The 19,991-nt window shown below is 41.7% G+C and overlaps 1 pseudogene; it reads left to right on the forward strand.

Moving 5' to 3' along the window:
* The first annotated feature begins 829 nt into the window (after positions 1 to 829).
* LOC118893008 lies at positions 830 to 1,268 on the forward strand (annotated as a pseudogene).
* The last annotated feature ends 18,723 nt before the right edge of the window (positions 1,269 to 19,991 follow it).

A 19,991-nucleotide genomic window follows, 5' to 3' on the forward strand; every position in this document is an offset into this window, starting at 1 on the left:
TTTGAGTAGGATCTTTATACATCTCTAGGAATAAACTGAAAAAAAAAATCTTCAAGAAAAGAGTTGCACTGAGCAATGTAGAGTGCTTGGTTCTTGCCTCATGAAAACACCTGAGTATATTGTTCACATCCAACTGTGCTAATTGTGAGGTCTGGCCCAGTGACAGTCGCATCACCCTATGGTATCAATTATTCTGTCCTACTCAATTTTCTCTAATTTTGTGTGACCCCGAAGTTACGTCCCAGGAAGTGATTCTCTTTCAGGTTATTCCTCATCTAATTTCACTCTCTTAAATGTAAATTCTAATTTGTACCTTTGGCTCCCTCCTTTGAAAACTCCCCATTCCACTGTGGTTTAGTTTAAGACTGTAAATTTCCTTGCAAGAGAGCAGATTATCATGCTGCATCTTGGCCCAGGTGGGTTAGTCCCAGTGACTGGGAAATCTCTGGGATTTCCAGGGTCAAAAATGCCAGTGGATATATTTTTCACATACTGAGAATATAGGTGATCATATTTGGCCTTTACTGATTAGCTTCCGGCAGGCTGAGGGGCCACCAAGAGCAGGTGAATAGGTGTACCCCACACAGGGGAGTCTGGCAGAGAAGGTGAGCAGCGGCTGGAATGGAGCCAGCACTACGCTCCCCAAGCTGTGTGCATCTCAGTGCATAACTGGGGCCCCAGCAACGTGGGGACCAGTACAAAAGTCTTCCCTGAAACTTCTCTGGCTTTTATGTGATGTACCAATAAAAGCCTTGCTGTCAGAAAGCATCTTTCTTCTTTTAAGAATGTGACCAAAACATTGACCATTGCTGAAGTACCAGCAGCCAAAATGAAGTTCAGTCCCTTTGTGGCTTCTGATCAAAGCAAGAACCAGAAAAGGCACGTCAATGTACCTTCCCACATTCACAGGAAGATTATGTCTTCCCCCTCTTTCCAAAGAGCTGAGACAGAAGTACAGTATTCGATCCATGCATATCCAAAAGGATGAGGTAGTTCAGATTATGCAAGGGCACTGCAAAGGGCAGCAAATTGGCAACGTAGCCCAGGCTTACGGGAAGAAGTATGTCACCTATACTGACTGAGTGCAGCGAGAGGAGGCTAACGGCACAACTGTCCATGTGGGCATTCGCCCCAGCAAGGTGCTTGTCACTAGACTAAAACTGGACAAAGACCACAAAAAGATCCTTGAACATAAAGTCAGATCTCTCCAGGTAGGAAAGGAAAAGGGCAGACATAAGAAAGAAACAATTGAGAAGATGCAAGAATAAAGTAATCTTATATACAACTTTCCTTAAAAACTGTTAAAATGAAAAAAAGAATGTGGCAAAATGTGTGTGATAGAACACTAGATGAAAAAGTCAAGGTGTACCCAGTGTGAATAAAAAGAATGCATATGACCAGAAAACGATGCTGGAAGCCAGTGCGTCAAAATGTTTACAATATTAGTTTTGGACAGTGGAGTTATAAATGATTCTTATTTACATCCTCGTGTCTTTTAAATTACAGCAAACATGTATTTTTCTCCGCATGTGTGGAAAGCACTCCTCTCTGTTCTGCTGTCAGAGTTTTATATCCAACATAACTGTCAACTCTTCTATGAAACCTATTTCATATCCTATTTTCTCCTGTACCAGTTCTCTCCACCTTAACCTTTTCCAAGTTGGTTCTCTGCCTAAGACTTCTCCTTCTTGACCAGAAGAGGTCTCTGCTGCGTCACTCAAAAAAAGACAAAGCTTTCTTTTTCTTTTTTTCTTTTTTTTAAAAATGTTTTGTTGGTTTGCATTTTTTTAATAAGGTAAAAATTCTTCAGTGCCTCTGAAACTAACAAAATTTTCAAATAGAGCATTTTATCAACGAAGGGGAGCTTAAACCCTTTGGGTACCCTCATCAGTGCCTTGCATTTTACTGAGCCCCAGAGCAATTTCATCTGATATGTAAAAATTTGAAAACTAAAAAAGAGAAAACAAGGGAGAACACATTTAAACAGGAAAACATGTCTTTTCTAGGGACAAATTAAAAGCCATCAGTAAAGCAGTTCCGAGAGCATGGACTTCAGGTAGGCTGACCTGGCTTTGAATTCTGACTTCACTACTAACTGTGTGGCTTCAAGCAGCTCCACGCACCATATTCCTCTCTCTCAGTTTGTCATCTGGAAAATGAGGCTGCAGATAGCTCATTCATAGAGTTGTAAACAGTCTGTTAGGGAACATAAAAGCGCTTAGCGTGACACTAAATAACGATGTTTGGATTCTTATTAGGCCTGTGGATAGACATATGGATTGGGTTAGGAGTTAAATTTTAGCCATACCATGGCTAACTCAGTTGCAAAGTAGCTTTTTCCCGAGAGGAAGAATATAGGAATAGCAGGAAATAGGAAATCCCCTCAAATGGGAAGAGGAACGCTTTTCATCAACCGTCTTTGCTTCAAATAGCACCACTAAGAAAAAACCCAAAAATTCCTATCTCTAATTTCTTTTAGGGGCTAGGCTAGAATTTCTATTCCAAGCTGCATCTTTCAAATAATTGTCTCACCAGGAGCCTCACATTCATCAGATGAGCTCCTCATCTTCCCCACTCTTCTTCTTTTCAGGCCTACTGTTTTCTCCTGACTTAACTATTTCTACAAGTTATCTAACGTTGGTAAATACCATCACCTAATAACGTCCTGTGTTCTGGGTTCTCTGGGTCTCAGAAATCACATTAGATCCCATCTGCTCCCCGTTCCCCTCCCCCCCAAAGCCATTCAATCATACCTGTTCCTTGTAGGTAGATGGTAGTACCTTTAAGAGCTGTCCCCTCTTTCATTGCCCGTGAAGAGCTACTCTCCTCCTTGCACCACATTTCTTACGGTTCTGAGATGGGGCCCCCAGATTTGCATTTTTAGCAAGCTTCCAGGTGAGGCTTATGTGTGGACCACACTCTAAGTACTGTCAACATGTCTAGGAGGTGCTGCTATGCAAGAAGCATATGTAGAACTTCCTTAAACATTATAGTTTGTCCAAAGGTAATCAAAGCCACAGCTCACATAGCTGATACAGATTAAAGAATTTGGATCACAGGTAAATGGTTTTCACTACCTATAAGCTGCTTTGGTGCTGCTGCTATTTCATCAATTCAGGCTGTTCCTTTTTATCGCTGAATAGTATTTCATTGTATGAATGTACTACAATTTATTTATTTTTATTTATTTATTTATTTATTTATTTATTTATTGGCTGCATTGGGTCTTCGTTGCTGCGCAGGGGCTTTCTTTAGTTGAGGCGAGCGGGGGCTACTCTTCATGGCAGTGCATGGGCTTCTCATTGCGGTGGCTTCTCTTGTTGGGAGCACAGGCTCTAGGCGCCTGGGCTTCAGTAGTTGTGGCACACGTGCTCAGTAGTTGTGGCTCACAGGCTCTAGAGTGCAGATTCAGTAGTTGTGACACATGGGCTTAGTTGCTCCACGGCATGTGGGATCTTCCTGGACCAGGGATCGAACCTGTGTCCCCTGCGTTGGCAGGTGGATTCTTAACCACTGTGCCACCAGGGAAGTCCCCACAATTTGTTTATTCATTCACTCATTGAAGGTCATTTGCCTTGTGTGTTAGAGGTCCCGAAGGCCACTTCCAGTTTCAATAATTCACTAGGAGGACACGCAAGACTCAGCATGTAGTCATACACATGGCTATGATTTATTACAACAAATGGGTATGTTACCAGACCAAACTTGGGTCCACTTGCCGGCCAACCTACTGACAGGCCAATCTACTGACACTGGGTCGTGGTGAAGGAAAGTGCAGTGTTTATTGCAGGCCAACCAAGGAGTTCAGGCAGCTGGTGTTTAAAAGGCCCAAACTCCTTGAAGGTTTTCAGGGAAAGGTTTTTAAAGACAGGGTGAGGGCTGGAGTCCTGGGGTGTGTGATCAGCTCATGGACATTCTTCTGATTGTTTCATGGTGAGGTAACAGGGAGTCAACATCAACATTCTGGTTCCAACAAGTCTGGATTCTACATGCTTGTGGAAGCAGCACACAGTTAACTTCTTCCACCTGGTGGAGGTTTCAGGGTCTGCAAAACAGCTCAAAGGACATGGCTCAGAATATTATCTATAGCCCTTGACTTTGGTTTAATGGCTAAACTATTATTGTTTTGTCTTGCTTGACTCTTTTCCTTTCTTTCTGCATTTTCTCACTTCTCTGGTTAAATTTATTCTTTGGAATTTTGGGAAGGCCTAAGAGGCTAAAGTTTTTCTACAGACAAGAGGCAGGCAGGGGACATGCAGGGGTGGGCAGGTTCTGTTCTGGGAGGGCCCCCTAGGGTCCTGCCCAGTTACAGATACAGAGCAAAATCAGCAAAGGAAAAAGGCACATGGGGTGAAGTCCAGGGGACAGTGAGCCCTAATTTCCAAGAGTCCTCTTTCAGTGGAGTCAAACGGGGCAGACGGACTTAATTCCCCCAGCAATGAGCTGTGACAACTCTGTTTTTAATTTGATCAGGAAAAGTAACTTGTTCATCCTTTGGTCTTCCTGGAGATTTAAGAGAATACTTTGCAGGTACAGCAAGGTTCATTGTCATCCAGGTATTGGAAGACAAAAGTCATGTTTGCATCACAGTTTTCTCAAGCAATCTCAGGTGCATTTTATCCTAAGTGATTACTAGATGATCAGTCCTCGACTGATGCTACCTTCTAGAAGAGAGCTAAGCTTTAGAGAGTCAACAAAGTCAGGGTGGTTTCCAGGAGGATGCAGATTTGAGCGATGGGTAGGATGTGAGCCAATGAGAACTAGAAAGGACTTTCTACACATGGGAAAAGCATAAATAGAGGCAATGAGGAAGGGAAAAGCCACTGCAGTTACAGAATGGTGAGAATATCCTGGGCAGAGAAAAGTTTCCTGGTGGGAAATAAAAGAAGGTAATCTTAGGAAAAGGGATCCAGCTTATCGAGGACTTTCAATCCTCAAATTAGTGATCGAAATAGATTACTATAGAGAGTTATGTTAATGATCATGACAGAGTTTGAGAAAAATTAATCTGGCAACACTTCAAAGGATGGATTGGAGATTAAGCGTTAAATAAACTTGTTTGAAAATAAACCCAGGTGAGAAGCCCCGATTAGGATCAAAGATATGTGGATGGGGAATAGGGGGCTCCCTCGAGACAGTTTATATTGGGGTGAATGAAGCACACAAGCAAGGCTTGAGCACATGGAAATAAGGTCAACCTATCCTGGAGAGGAGTTTAGTTGCACTTGGTAAGTTACCTTTATAAATGAGGTCAGTAAGGCACTACAGAGCCTTTTTTTTTTTTTTTTTTTGGCCGAGGCTGCTTGTGGGATCTTAGTTCCCCGACCAGGGATTGAACCCCGGCCCTCGGCAGTGAAAGGGCAGAGTCCTAACCACTGGACAGCCAGGGAATTCCCTATTAGAGACATTTTAACCTCCAAGAAAAGTTATAAAACACTTTCTACTAGAAAGACAGATGATAATGCAGAGGGGGAAAAATCAATGTGTGGTATAGAAGTAGCAAGAGGTGCAGTGTTTTTTTTATGGTGAAGTATTTTAAGAAAGCCATGTAGTGTGACTAATCTGTTTTCCCTTTCAAAGATAGTTCATTTCAGTATAGCCTAATTAGGAAGGGTTAAATAAGACACCCGAGGTCAAGACTGGACCTGCTTTGTTAACTTATAAAAATTCACGAAAGCAGTAATATCTAAGAGCTCATACATTCATATCTGAGATCTGATACATTCGGAATGAGCTATGAGCTGATGTGGGGCTGTATATTTTTAACGAAAGCCGGAATGACATTTTTAAAAAATTTTATTTTATTGAAGTATAGTTGATTTACAATGTTGTGTTAATTTCTGCTATACAGCAAAGTGATTCAGTTATACATATATACACATCCTTTTTCATATTCTTTTCCATTATGGTTTATCACAGGATATTGAATACAGTTCCCTGTGCTATATAGTAGGGCCTTGTTGTTTATCCATCCTCTACACAATAGTTTGCATCTGCTAACCCCAAACTCCCAATCCATCCCTCTCCCTCCCCCCTCCTCCTTGGCAACCACAAGTCTATTCTCTATGTCTGTGAGTCTGTTTCTGTTTTGTAAATAAGCTCATTTGTGTCATACTTTAGATTCCACATATAAGTGATATCATATGGTATTTGCCTTTCTTTTCCTGACTTTGCTTAGTATGATAATCTCTAGGTCCATCCACATTGCTGAAAATGGCATTTCATTCTTTTTTATGACTAAGTAGTAAGGAATAACATTTCTAATCATGCCACCAACTCAAATTTTCTCAGTGCAAAAACAACATTAACATGCTTTGAAGATGTAAAGTGTCTTGAGGAAGCGGTAGTCAGAGTAAAAGCCAGCTGCTGCCTGTGTCGTGCTGCTCTGTCAGATTCACAAGCTCAGTTTCTCCCTTCCTCTCCTCCTTCACCCCATTCCCCTGGCAATGGCCTTCCTTCTGCACTTCAAACATGCTAAGTTAGTCCCCATCTCAGAACTACCTGCAGTGTTCCTCCCAAGATTTTCCCGTGGCTGCCTCCTTCTCACCATTTCAGGTTTGTTTGTTTTTTAAATAAATTTATTTATTTTATGTATTTATTTTTGGCTGCGTTGGGCCTTCGTTGCTGCGCGTGGGCTTCTCCCTAGTTGCGGCGAGCGGGGGCTACTCTTTGTTGCGGTGCACGGCCTTCTCATTGCGGTGGCTTCTCTTGTTGCGGAGCACGGGCTCTAGGCGTGCAGGCTGCAGTAGGTTTTGTTCGCGGGCTCTAGAGCGCAGGCTCAGTAGTTGTGGCACATGGGTTTAGCTGCTCTGTGGCATGTGGGATCTTCCCGGACCAGGGCTCGAAGCCGTGTCCCCTGCATTGGCAGGCGGATTCTTAACCACTGCACCACTAGGGAAGCCCCATCATTCAGTTTTTAAATGGTATCCTCTCCTCAGGGAGGGATAGCAGATGCTGTTGGGGGCCCTGCCCATATGCCTCTTCACAGGCTGTGCATTCATCCCCCAGATGCTGTGGGTGTTGGCTGCTCATGACTCAGGCCTTTGTCCTTTTATGGGGAATTGCCCTTGGCCGGCAGGAGCCTCCTCCCCAGCAGTGGTCCCGGAGATAATGGCGGTAAGTTATGTCCCCCACCCAGGGGAGGGCGGTGGACAAAGGCTAAGTGATGAAAGGATGTAGCAGCCTCCTCACCTCTGGGTGGCACAACTTCTGTGGTGCAATTCGCGATTCAGGGCTTCCCATGGGATCAGGCTGAGACTAGACTTCTCCTAAAGCCATATCTTTGCCGAACTTCATCCCCTGCTGTCCCCTACTTTTTTCACCTAATAGGTTTCTCCTTAAGATCACTTAAGCGGGAATTCCCATCTTAGGTTCTGTTCACAAGAAAGACAGCTGGTGAGAGAAGTGGTCCTAGGAAGCCAACTGGATCTAGATTTGGCATTGGATAACTCATCAACTAGATGGCAATGAGAACCCTGTCATTGGTAGTGAGTGAACTATTGTTAGTGCTTGACTTGCTGTAGGGGTGCAGTTGCTAAGATTTTCACCTGCAGAGAACTAGGACAAAATATAGGTAGAAGAAGCTGCATTAAATTGTGCAATGGCTCTGGTATTTAACATGTATCAGGAAAACAGGGGAAAGCTTGGTACACGGGAATGCTTGGACTATTTTTGCCACTTCTTGGGAGTCTGTAGTTATTTCAAAACAAAAAGTTAAAAATGAAAAAAAACGAACAGCAATAATGTAAAAATAATATTATATCCTAGGTGGAATGGTAAACATTAGTACCATCATTAAGGACTTCAGGGATACAGAAATAATGGTTCCCATATACCCCCATTTGATTCAATAGCTTGACCTCTTCAAAAACCAAATTAATTGTGGCAGATGACATGGACTACCTGAAACTCAACCAAATAACCCCAATTGATGCCACTTCATTGAATGTGGTACCTTTATTAGAACAGATTAACATAGACTTTGGTATGTGGTGTAAAGCCCTAACTGACATCTATATCCTTTTCTATACCCATCAGAAAGGTGAATCAGTAAAAGTTTGCATTCACAAGGAATGGATAATAGTATATACAGTCACAACTTTGCCTTAGGGCTACTTTAACTCTCCTACTCTCTGTCATAATGTAGCCCAAAGGGATCTGGATCATGTGGACATTCCACAGAATTTTACATCGGTCAACTATATCGATAGCATGATGTTAAGTGAACCTGATAAGAAGGAAATGGCAAGTGCTCTGGGATGCTGAAGTACACTTCAGAAGGTGGAAAAAAAATCCTAAAAAAAGTAAAGGAGGCTGCCACATTGGCAAGGTTTCTAAGGGCACAGTGTTCTGGTACATCCTAGGACATTTCCTCTCTGGTAAAGGACAAGTCACTGCACCTTGTGACTCCTGCCACCAAGAAAAAAGCACAGAGCATGGTAGGCATTTTGGAGACAGTATTTATGACATTTGGGAACACTGCTCCAAGCTATTTAGTGGGTGATGAGGAAGTTTACCAGTTTAAGTGGGACTCAGAGTAGAAAAGGGCTCTGTAGTGGATCTAAGCACTGCCTCTTGGGCCATATGACCCCAAAGATTCTAGGGTATTCGATGTATCTCTGGTAGATAAAGATGCTGTGTGAAATACTTGGGAAGCCCAAATATGAGAATTGCAGGGCAGATCTCTAGGGTTCTTGGGCAAGGCCTTGTTACTTGTAGGAGAGAACTATACACCATTCACAAAACAGCTTCTGACACACTATTGGGACCTGGAAGAGACTTATCTGATTACGAGACATCAAATGACTATGAAACTAGAGCTGCTCACCACAAGCTGGGTTTGGTCAGACCTACCAAGTCATAAGATTGGGTACACCAGCAGCATCCGTCATAAGCTGGAAACAGTACATCTGAAACTGGGCTCAAGCAGATCCCCAAAGCATAATAAAGCTGTGCAAACAAGTAGATCAGAACAACTACTACTTCCATTTCTCTTACATAAACACTTTTCCTTCAGCTCATAGCTGTAGCCTCTTAAAGTTTTCCTAGGAGCAGCTGATAGAGGAGGAAAAATCTTCTTCTTGGTATATGAATACACGTTGAAAAGAGACTACTAGTATGCTACAGCCCACTTGTGCTGAAAGACGGTGGTGGAGGAAAATTATCTCAGTGGGTAGAGTTTCAGATGGTTCTCCTGGTTATCTACTTTGTGTGGAGAGAAAACAGGCCCTCAGAAAAGTTATTCACAGATTCATGGGCACTAGCAAATGGCCTGGCTGGTCAGTCAGTGGCTGGGAAAGAGCAAGACTGGAAGATCATAGAGCAAGTCTGGAGAGAGCTTGGGAGTGGATCAATGGGAGTGGGCAAGAAGCACCGGTTAATGTCCGCCAGGGAGTGTCGGCTGCAGGTGAGGCACTAGCCAACCAAGGCGCGGGAAGAGTCACCCAGCAGACGTCAGCCAGCTTCTATCCTCAGCCACACCCGCCCTTCCACAGTTGGCTTATGAACAGAACAGCCATCGATGGGGGTTATGCATGAGTTCACCAGCAGGGGCTCCCGCTCCACAAAGCTGATCTAGGACTGCTGCTGCTGCATATCCAACCACCAGTAATGAAGAGCAATGCCGAGTCCCCCAGACAGCCCAGCCTCTTGAGAAAACCAGCCGGCTATATCAGACACCCTTCATGCTGGGAAAGAACAAGAATCCATGGTTGTATTTATCATAACCTGAGGACCACCTGCAATAGTCAGAGTTGTAGTTTGTTCCAGTAACTCTTCTCTTATAAATACCAGAAATTGCACCAACCAGAATGTTGGAGGACCTGCGACCAGATGGAGTGACATTACCATGAGAAACAAGTGGCTCTGAGTGGTCCAAAGTGTAGACTGTAGCAGATGCAACGGGTGCCTTCCTAAATCTCCTTTACAGGCTGGTGTGCCAGTGTTGGCTGCTAATGGCTCACACCTGCACTCTGCCCCAGGGGCTTGCATTTGGCTGAAGGGAGGTGCCTAAGTCAGAGATGACTCTTTCTTCCACAGTGTACAGAGACATCTGTCTAGCCATGACTACATTTCCCAGCTTCTCTTGCAACTAGATGGGGACATGTGAATAGTTCTCACTGAGAACTATTGAGGTACATTCTCTCAAGACCAAGATTAAGAAGCTTTCTCCATTTGTTCTTTCCCCTTCCTCCTCCTGCATGCAAAGGGCATGAAAACCCTGGCAAGAGGAGGCCACAAGATAAAAGGAGCCTGGGTTCCTGAGTCACCATGTGGAAGCTGCCACCAATCAGGAACACATGTATTGTTAAATGACTGTAGGTTCTTTTGTTACAGCAGCTGCATTACTCTAATATCCTCTACCTGTGAACTCTAATGGGATTCCTGACATACTATGAAGTGGAACTGGATGCTTCTGAAGGCCCCTTCTGATACAGATTCTCTGGTACGTTTCTTCTGAAATTTATGAATTATTGTACTTGAAGGTTATGTTGTTAAATAGTATCATTTAATTATCCTATAGTAAACATAGTAAAGTTTAAAACCACTGGGTCAGAAGAACTGGATTCCAGCTCTGGCTCCTCTACCAGCCTGTTATAGAGTCTGGAAAATATAACTTTACCTCTCTGAGCCTCAGTTTCATCAACTGTAAAACGCAAATAAAATGCAATGTGAATGAGAACAATATGACCTCTAAGGTCCTTTCTAGCTCTTGTAGTCCTTGCTTCTCTGTATAGTATTAAAATAAATCTCTTCAAAGAATGTACAGCAACAGCTCTTTATAGCCTGGGAGAAGTGGGAGCACAGAACTTTAGTGCATTATATATTGCACTAAACTTAACCTATAATAAACCCTTTAATCACAGAGTTATCTTTTATTATTGGACTTCAAAATTTGGAGATGAGTCAAAGACACTGGGTTCTTTGCTTTTGGCTCTAGATATAGTCAAATTGTCTTGAACAGCTCAAATACTCCATTCAATTGAGGCAGTAATTGGGGATGATTTGTATCAGAAGTAGGAAATAGGGCCAAGTGAATCCAGTGGGAAATGGCTGTTTGGCAATGCCAAGAAACACTCCAGGGCACTGGGCCATGACCATGTCAGTGACACATAGCCCACACTGACAATGAATCCAACAGTAAACCATAAGCTGACTGAAGTTTTGTTTCCTTTATAAACAAATAGGCGTGGTTGTGTTCCAATAAAACATTGCTTACTGGTTTTGGTTATTGTTTTTTTAAATTAACAAACATAAAGAAAGTCACTTAGAACAGGGGTCCCCAACCTCTGGGCCACGGACCGGTACCAGTCCGCAGCCTGTTAGGAACTGGGCTGCACACACAGCAGGAGGTGAGCGGCAGGCAAGCAAGTAAAGCTTCATCTGCCGCTCCCCATCCCTCTCCATCACTGGCATTACCGTGTGAACAATCTCCCCCCCACCCCCCATCCGTGGAAAAATTGTCTTCCACGAAACCGGTCCCTGGTGCCAAAAAGGTTGGGGACCGCTGATTTAGAAGGCACAAAGTTATTAAAGAAAAAGTTCTGGAAGCTACTACAGATAAATCTGTTTCCCTGGTAAATATCAAGTCTTTTGACATTCTGTGTCTCTGAACCATATAGTTTTGTTTTGTTTTGTTTGTACTGGACAGAGCATTTAACTAATCTCTTGGTGTTTGCGTAAGGAACCTGGGCCAACTGTAGATAAGGAAGGGATTGGAAAATATCTGGGGCTTTCTCTGACCTTTTTCTTGGCTGCCTTGCGTCTTACCCACTGTAGAATATGCTGATTTTCTCACAGGTGAGGATGATGAGCAATTCTCAGAGGTTAGAGGAGCTGCTGCCTTCAATCTAGGTTGTTGGATTATATCTCCCTGAATGGCCATGCACATTTTTGTCAACTTCTAGGGGTGAGATGCAGCTCCAGCAATGATATCTGGTAAAGCACCTCAAGGGACAGAAAAGGCGGATGATCTCCTCAGCCACTTCACCAAGCATCTGGCTCTGTTCAGCTCCGCCACAAACCTGGCTCCAGTATTGGACTGTCCTTGCACACCTAATATCAGTGTACAGAGGATGGTTATTTCTTTAAGCACTGAGAGCTAAGGCATTGCTGGCTTTCACTGCTGAGGATCTGTGGACAAGTCTGATGTCTCCTTACATACAAATACATCAGACCACGAGAGGACATACTGAAGGATCCATAAGGTGTCTCGGACATGCTGTAAGCACCACCCAGACTTCAAATCTGAGCACCGTCAGTCCCCACCCCGTGACCGCCTTTTACCTTCTATAGCTAATCATTTGCCAATTTATGTTTATTCAACATACGCAAGGTTTTTCATTCCTTTCTAGGGCTACTCTCACTTACTTCAGGCCCTCTCACTGACACTGTAATATTAAATTCTAAACTGCATTTCCAGCCCCAATGCATCTTAGACATGCTAGCAGACTAAGCATTTGAAACCCGATTCCCATCGTGTTAATTTCTGCTCAATCTTTCTCAGTGGTTTCCTGTTGCATATATAATTATGGGTAACCTCAGCCTGGCATCTCTTAAAATTAAGCTCAAATTTGCATTTTCCAGCCTTAATTTCCTAGTACCTATTTCATACATTCAACTCTAACGTAACCACCCGGAAAAGCTGAAACTTTCTTACATATGTGCCGTTTTTCATATTGTGCCTCAGTCCTCCTTTGAAACTTTTTCCACGTGAGTAGGAGCGGTTTTGTTTTCCTTCACAACCTCCACTACTCCAAGTGCAGAGCCATTTACATAGCTAGTTTTCAGTACACTTTTGTGGAACTGAATTAGAAAATGAAGTTCTTCAGGTACAATCCAAGATCCATTCTCTCATAGTTATATGTGTCAGGTATTGTTCTAGGGCTAGAGATAAAAAAACTGAACACAACAACGGGAGTAAATTTATGCCCTCATGAAGCTCAAATGGGGGAAGCAGGGGTAGGAGATGAAGACATTAAACAAATAAATAAGCAACATACTTAGAATGTTATATGAGATGTGAGCTATAGAGAAAAGCAGAGTGGGGAGGGGGATGGGAAGTACCAGAAGTGGCTGGGTTGGGGGGGAGAAATTTTAAATGATGGTGATCACAGAGGGTCCTTCTGAGAAAGTGACATTTGAACAAAATACTTAAAGGGTAGGAACTCGTGGCTACTGAGGAAAAAAAGCATTCTAAAGACAAGCACAAGACAGGCAGAGGCCCTGAGGCAGGAACTTTTGGTGTTCTAGTAATAGGTAGCAAGGAGAGCAGAGTGAGCCAGGAAGTGTGTGGTAGATGAGGGTGAGGGTCTCAGTGGACCCTAAGCTATTATGAAGACTTTGACTTTTACCCTAAGTCAAATGCAGAGACTTTGCAGGGCACTGAGCAGAGGAGTTCCATGATCTAAACTGATAGGCCAGGGTAGAAGCAGAAAAACCACTTAGGAGCATCTATGATAAGCTAAGATGGTGACTTGGACTAGGGTGGTGGTGAAGGGTTTGAAAGGAGGTCAGATTCTAGAGGTATTTTAAAAATAGAGCTGATAAGAACTGCTGATGGTTTGAATATGAGATATGAGAGAAAGAGAGAACCAAGGATAATTCCAACGTTATCCCTGAGTAAGTAGAAGGAAGTTGGCATTATCGATATGGGATAAACTATGAGAGGAACAAATTTTAGAGAGTAGGATGGGGAGGGCAGATCAAGATTTTTCTTAGTTTATCAGTGATAATTTAAGGTAGTTCTGGTCTTGTCCAAAGTTTTAATTAGAATGTTCCTTTCTAGCACACCCTGAATTTTATCTCAAAACCTTTTTCTCCTAGTACTCTTATAACACAAATCCCAGAAACCATAGACGACTGATAAATTAAATTACGTTTTAAAAGTTAGTACGGCAAAAACTACCAAAAGCAAAGTCTAAATAAAAATGACAAACCATGAAACAATATTTGTAGCTCATATTATAATCCTAGGTTTCCTAATATATAAAGAACTCCTACAAATATATAAGAAACAACAATAACAGCCCCGAAGGAAAAATGGACAATGGATATGAACAGATAGTTCATGGGAAAAAATGCCTTTTAAGCATAAGACACTCAATGTCACTCATTTAAACCTATAATTAGATAACTTATTCCCTATAAGATTGATAAAGATCAAAAAGGTTAATAACTCAAGATATTGGTTAGAGTATAAGGAAATAAGCATTCTCATATATCAGCTTCTATGGAGGACAATTTGGCAACATCTGTCAATTTTTTAAATGCATATACTCCGACTAAGCAATCTGACTTCTAGCTAGGCAAGATAGAGGTGTAGTCACATATTTCTGAAAATATACACACACGAGGTTATGAATTACAACATGGTATGTAATTTTAAAAGATTCAACACAACTTACATACACAATAATAATAGAGTAATGGTTAAATAAATTGTGGTATATCCATTGTAAACATCCATTAAAAATAATAAAGCAGCTTTGCAAAATATATTATTAAGAGATAAATATATAATTAAAAGAAAAGAGCAAAGTGAAGAATGGTTTGTGTAGTAAGCTACCATAGGTTTTCAAAAATACGAGGGGGACAGAATGTACACATGTATGTTTATAACGGCATGGAATATCTCTGCACGTATATATGGCAAACTGATAAATATGATTGCTCCTGGAAAGCAACTGGGGAGCTGGACAATAAAGGTGGGAAGAAAGTTACTTTTTTAACTAGCTGTTTTAGATCAAGTCTGTTGGAAACAGACATAGACAACAATGAGCAGAGAAGGTTTATTGGGGAGTGAGCTCAAGAGATACACCGGCAAGGGAGACATTGACCCACGATGTAGTTGCAGCGGGGATCTCGGCCTGTCCTACAGTCTTGTGGTGAACTCTGGAGCCGAATGGTCCTTACTCATTGTCCCAAACCGAAGCAAGGAAACCAGGACTTTGCACCCCTGCCTCAGCCAGTCGTTGGCCTAGGGCTGCCCTCTGGGAGGGATGGAGTCTTGGGAGAGCAGCTCACAACAGCTCGTGCCAATTCCCACCAATATTGCCAGCAGCAGAACCATGGGTTTCTGAGCCTTGACGATAGGATTGGGGTAAAGTATATTTGAATTTCTTCCAAAATAACTAGATAGAATAGCTTGGGTGGGGCAAGCAAAGAGCCAGTACTCTACTCTGAAATTATAGGAGGCTAGCACTGCAAGTCCCCCATTGAAACTGTCTTTGGAGGCTGGCAGCACTCTTTTTAAATAGATGACTCTGACATCTGTTTGACCTCCTAATCCTCCCATCTCATCCAAGAGGGTCCTTATGTTCCTTTAATGCACGCATCCTCCTTCAGGTGACAGCAGAGGAAAGAGAAATAAGCAAAGTAATCGTGACTTGAGAAAGTAATTTACAATTCTATTTTAAATGAAAAATGCCATATTTTATCTCCCTGTCTAATTTTAGATAGAGATTCTTAGCTACATGTAATTTGAAACCGTTACATTTTAAAATAGGTTTGGCATCGGACTTCCCTGGTGGTCCAGTGGTTAAGATTCCACACTTCCCATGCAAAGGGGCACGGGTTCGATGCCTGGTCGGGGAACTAAGATCCTACATGCCCTGTGGCACGGCCAGAAAATTAAAAATAGGTTTGGCATCCTTATCTTTTTCTTGTGCCTCTTTATTATGAAATTAAAATATTCATATATTACCTAGATTTGTCAAAAAAAATGAGATTGAAAGAGACTTAAGAGATAAAATCAGTGGAACTTATTTCAATCTTGAGGGGGGAAAAAAAAGACCAGTGAAAATGAATAGTTTTGAGACAATCAGGGCAAGTTGTACATGGACTGGATATTAGATTATACCAAGAAATTATTGACAATTGGATATAATTTTAAGAGTCTTTATTACCAATTCATGTTGAATTATTTGTGAGTGAAATAATGTCTGGGATTTGTTTTAAATACTGCAGCTAAAAAGAGGGGCAGAAAGGTGATGGGATAGATGAAAAAATATTGGTAAAACATCAGTAATTGTTGAAGCCAAGCATGGGCACCTGGGGTTTAATGTGCTACACTTCTTACTTTTGTTTTATTTGACGATTTTCATAATGAAAATGACAAAAATTCATGTATCTAAATACACATATGAACTGTGTCATCTCCCTAAACTGTATCATTTAAAAAAAGAAAACCAGCACCTATACAAATGATAATTCTCCTTTGGTTTGACGTGATTAGTGGGATCATCAGACCTTTAATTGTTCACACATCACTGGCTGTATTAGGCTGTAACCTGACATTCCACCATTGTAATTTCCTGCACACAGGCATTACATAGATGACAGTCTAGGCTAATGATTGTAGCTGTGAAAAACAAGACAAAAGACAGGTTAGTGTTTCCCAGTACTTGTCAGAGTGAAGCCACATCATATGCTTTTTATTCCATGGCAGAGTCCCATGTACTGGCATATAAATTTGTCCCACTGAATTGATTTATTAATTAATTTGGGCGAGTTTCAGCTGCAGGAATGTGTGCCCATTCTCTACTGGTCTGTATCTTCCATGAACAAAACAAAACATTGCTTGAAGCTCATTGCTAAATTATTTCTAACAATAATTATGTTCAGATATTAAGTCCTCTGTGGTTTCTGAGTTCAGGTCATTTATACTATTAAATGGTGCTTCTCAAACTGTTTGTCTTTTGGAACTCCTTACATTCTTAAAAATTATTTTTTAATTTTATTTTTAAATTTATTTTATTTTTTAGTTTATTATTATATATATTTTTGGGCTGCATTTGGTCTTTGTTGCTGCACACGGGCTTTTCCCTAGTTGCGGCAAGCGGGGGCTACTCTTCGTTGCGGTGCGCAGGCTTCTCATTGCGGTGGCTTCTCTTGTTGCGGAGCACGGGCTCTAGGCACACGGGCTTCAGTAGTTGTGGCTCGTGGGCTCAGTAGTTGTGGCTTGCAGGCTCAGTAGCTGTGGCTCGTGGGCTCTAGAGCACAGGCTCAGTAGTTGTGGTGCATGGGTTTAGTTGTTCTGTGGTATGTGGGATCGTCCCAGACGAGGGATCAAACCCGTGTCCCCTGCATTGGCAGGCGGATTCTTAACCACTGCGCCACCAGGGAAGTCCCTTAAAAATCACTGAGGACCTCAAAAGAGTTTTTGTTTATGTGGGTTTTATCTATTGATATTTACTATGTTAGACATTGGAACCAAAATGAAAAATTAATTAAATAATAATAAACTCATATGTTAACATAATGTTTTTAAGAAAAATAACTATTTTTCTTAAATATGAGAGAGGGACCAAATCGGTACATCCTGTTAATGTCTTGTTTAATTGAAGGCAGCTGGAGTCTCATAGCTACTTGTGCATTGACACTGCTGCCATATCACCTAACACGCAGCCTTCAGAAAACTCCGTGGTACACTAGTGCAAGAATGAGAAGGAAAAAGTCAAATAATGTCTTATTATTATGCAAATAGATTTGATTTCCTAGATCCTCCCCAAAAGGTCTTAGGGAGCCTCAGGTGCCCCAGGATCCCACTTTGAGAACGGCTGCCAGATAATGTGTGTGTATTTGGGAAAGCTTGCCCACATGTGAAAGTGAGAGAGTGGACCCACCTGACTCAGAAGCATGGAGACACAGTGACCTCAGGCGACTGGCCAGTACTACAACCCACAACGTTTACAACTACCACAGAAAGGGTTCCTCAGAATCTGATCTAAAGAGAAAAATTTTACCCTTGCTGTCTTAGTCTGTTCAGGCTGCTCTAACAGAATTCCATTGATTGGGTGAATTAGAAACAAGAGAAATTTATTTCCCACAGTTCCGGAGGCTGAGAAGTCCAAGATCAAGGCACCGGCAGATTTGGTGTCTGGTGAGAGCCTGCTTCCTGTTTCACGTCAGAAGTCTTTCCCTGTGTCCTCACACTGAGAAATGGGTAGGGAGCTCTCTGGGCTTTCTTTTATAAGGGCACTAATCTCACTCATGAGGGCTCCCCCCTCAAGGCCTAATCACCTCGCCAAACCTGCCCCCCCTCACCCTGGCCAAATACCTTCCACATTGGTTAATTCACATTTAGCACATCCATTGGGGCTGGGGGACACCAACATTCAGTCTATAGACCTTACCTAAAAAAATATTCTGGGCTTCCCTGGTGGCGCAGTGGTTGAGAATCTGCCTGCTAATGCAGGGGACACGGGTTCGAGCCCTGGTCTGGGAAGATCCCACATGCCGCGGAGCGGCTGGGCCCGTGAGCCACGGCTGCTGAGCCTGCGCGTCTGGAGCCTGTGCCCCGCGGCGGGAGGGGCCGCGATGGTGAGAGGCCCGCGCGCCGCGATGAAGAGCGGTCCCCGCACCGCGATGAAGAGTGGCCCCCACTTGCCGCAACTGGAGAAAGCCCTCGCGCGAACCGAAGACCCAGCACAGCCATAAATAAATAAATAAATAAATAAATAAATTAAAAAAATTAAAAAAAAAATATATATTCTAACTGAAGTTTTAAAAGGTTTTAAAACAGAGATTTAACATGCTCTCATGACACAGAGTCTTTTGGAAATTTAAACAATATTTAATAGTAAAGTTTTTGTTTAAGGCTCCATTTATGACTTTTATTGTCATATATTTTATTTGTCCAACATCTAAAACTTTTATTTTCCCAGGTAATGCTTGGCATAGTTTGTGGTATTAATCTTTCCAATGGATTATTTTTTCTGCACTTCTTATTATGGGGTGGTATTTGTTTCCATTCAGTAAGACATATTTAAACAAGCAGTTTTGGTCAACATTCCGCTACTAATGCATTATATTTTTAAAGTAACTTTTATTTATTTATTTCTAATTATAAAAGTAAAACATACTCATTGAAAAAAATTTAGAAAAAGAAAAAAACCAGAAAAATATAAAGTGCAAAATAAAGATCACATATAATCCCAGCTTCCAGAGACAACTACTGACAATATTTTGTGGTCTAGTCCTCCAGATTTCATTCTATACATCACATCAATTTGTCATCACAGTACATAGATAGATGTCTGAAAATCAGATGTAGCAAACAATTAAAATGTGGCCCATTTGCTTTAATGTTTGGTGTAAATTGAACAATGATGGTGACAGACTTTGCAAAAATACATGGCTTTAGTTTATACTAAAAGAGCATCTTGTGAATCTAGGCACTTAGTGTCAGAATATATTTTTCATAATTTACTAAGGCTAGGAAGAGTTCATTTATTGATGATACTAATCTATCTAGATTTTGGTCTCAAGATCATATTCTTCCTTATGGACAGATAAGCCAGAGTTTACCAATTTGTTGGCAAGACTGTAATTTTGTAAATTACAGGGCCTGATAGAACATCACATAATTTTACACAGATGCTTCAGTAAAAGAAGCATCTGATGAGACCTTCTGAATTAACCAAACATGTTCTTGTATGTCTCACTGTTGTTTAGCTTACCACGTTAATTACCCTTTTCATATATTTACTCTGAGGTGCTCATCCAGTTATTCTCTGAACAGATGGTCCCCAGAAGTTACCTCATTCAGAATAGGGTAATTAAGCATGAAAATTATGATACGAAGTATAGTCCCGTTTTCCACAGAAAATGCTACAAAATCCTGCAGACGGGGTGGATTTAAACAAAGTGTCTTCAGGTGTTATGCTTAGAACAGAGAGTGAAGGAGGCCCATACTTGGGTAAAACAGGTTACAAGAATAGAAGCTGTTGTTCGGGTATTTCCAGTTAGTAAGGGAAGAACTTTCAGAGCTCACTGGCTATCCAACTCCCTGAGGTTTTTAGTGGTAAATCCCAAGTGAATATGTCAGGTTTTTCTAGGGCCTGATCTTTCTGCAAGAAACTTTTGAATTACAAGACAGTTATGAAGTATTTTTTGCTTTGGTATATTAAATGTCTGGTTTTAATTCAGACATTTGGAAATTGTATGAGATCTTCAAGATGTAAAGTTTAGTCCAGTCTAGTGGATGATCT

Source organism: Balaenoptera musculus, chromosome 3 (assembly GCF_009873245.2).
Source record: "Balaenoptera musculus isolate JJ_BM4_2016_0621 chromosome 3, mBalMus1.pri.v3, whole genome shotgun sequence".
NCBI classification, from domain to species: Eukaryota; Metazoa; Chordata; class Mammalia; order Artiodactyla; family Balaenopteridae; genus Balaenoptera; species Balaenoptera musculus.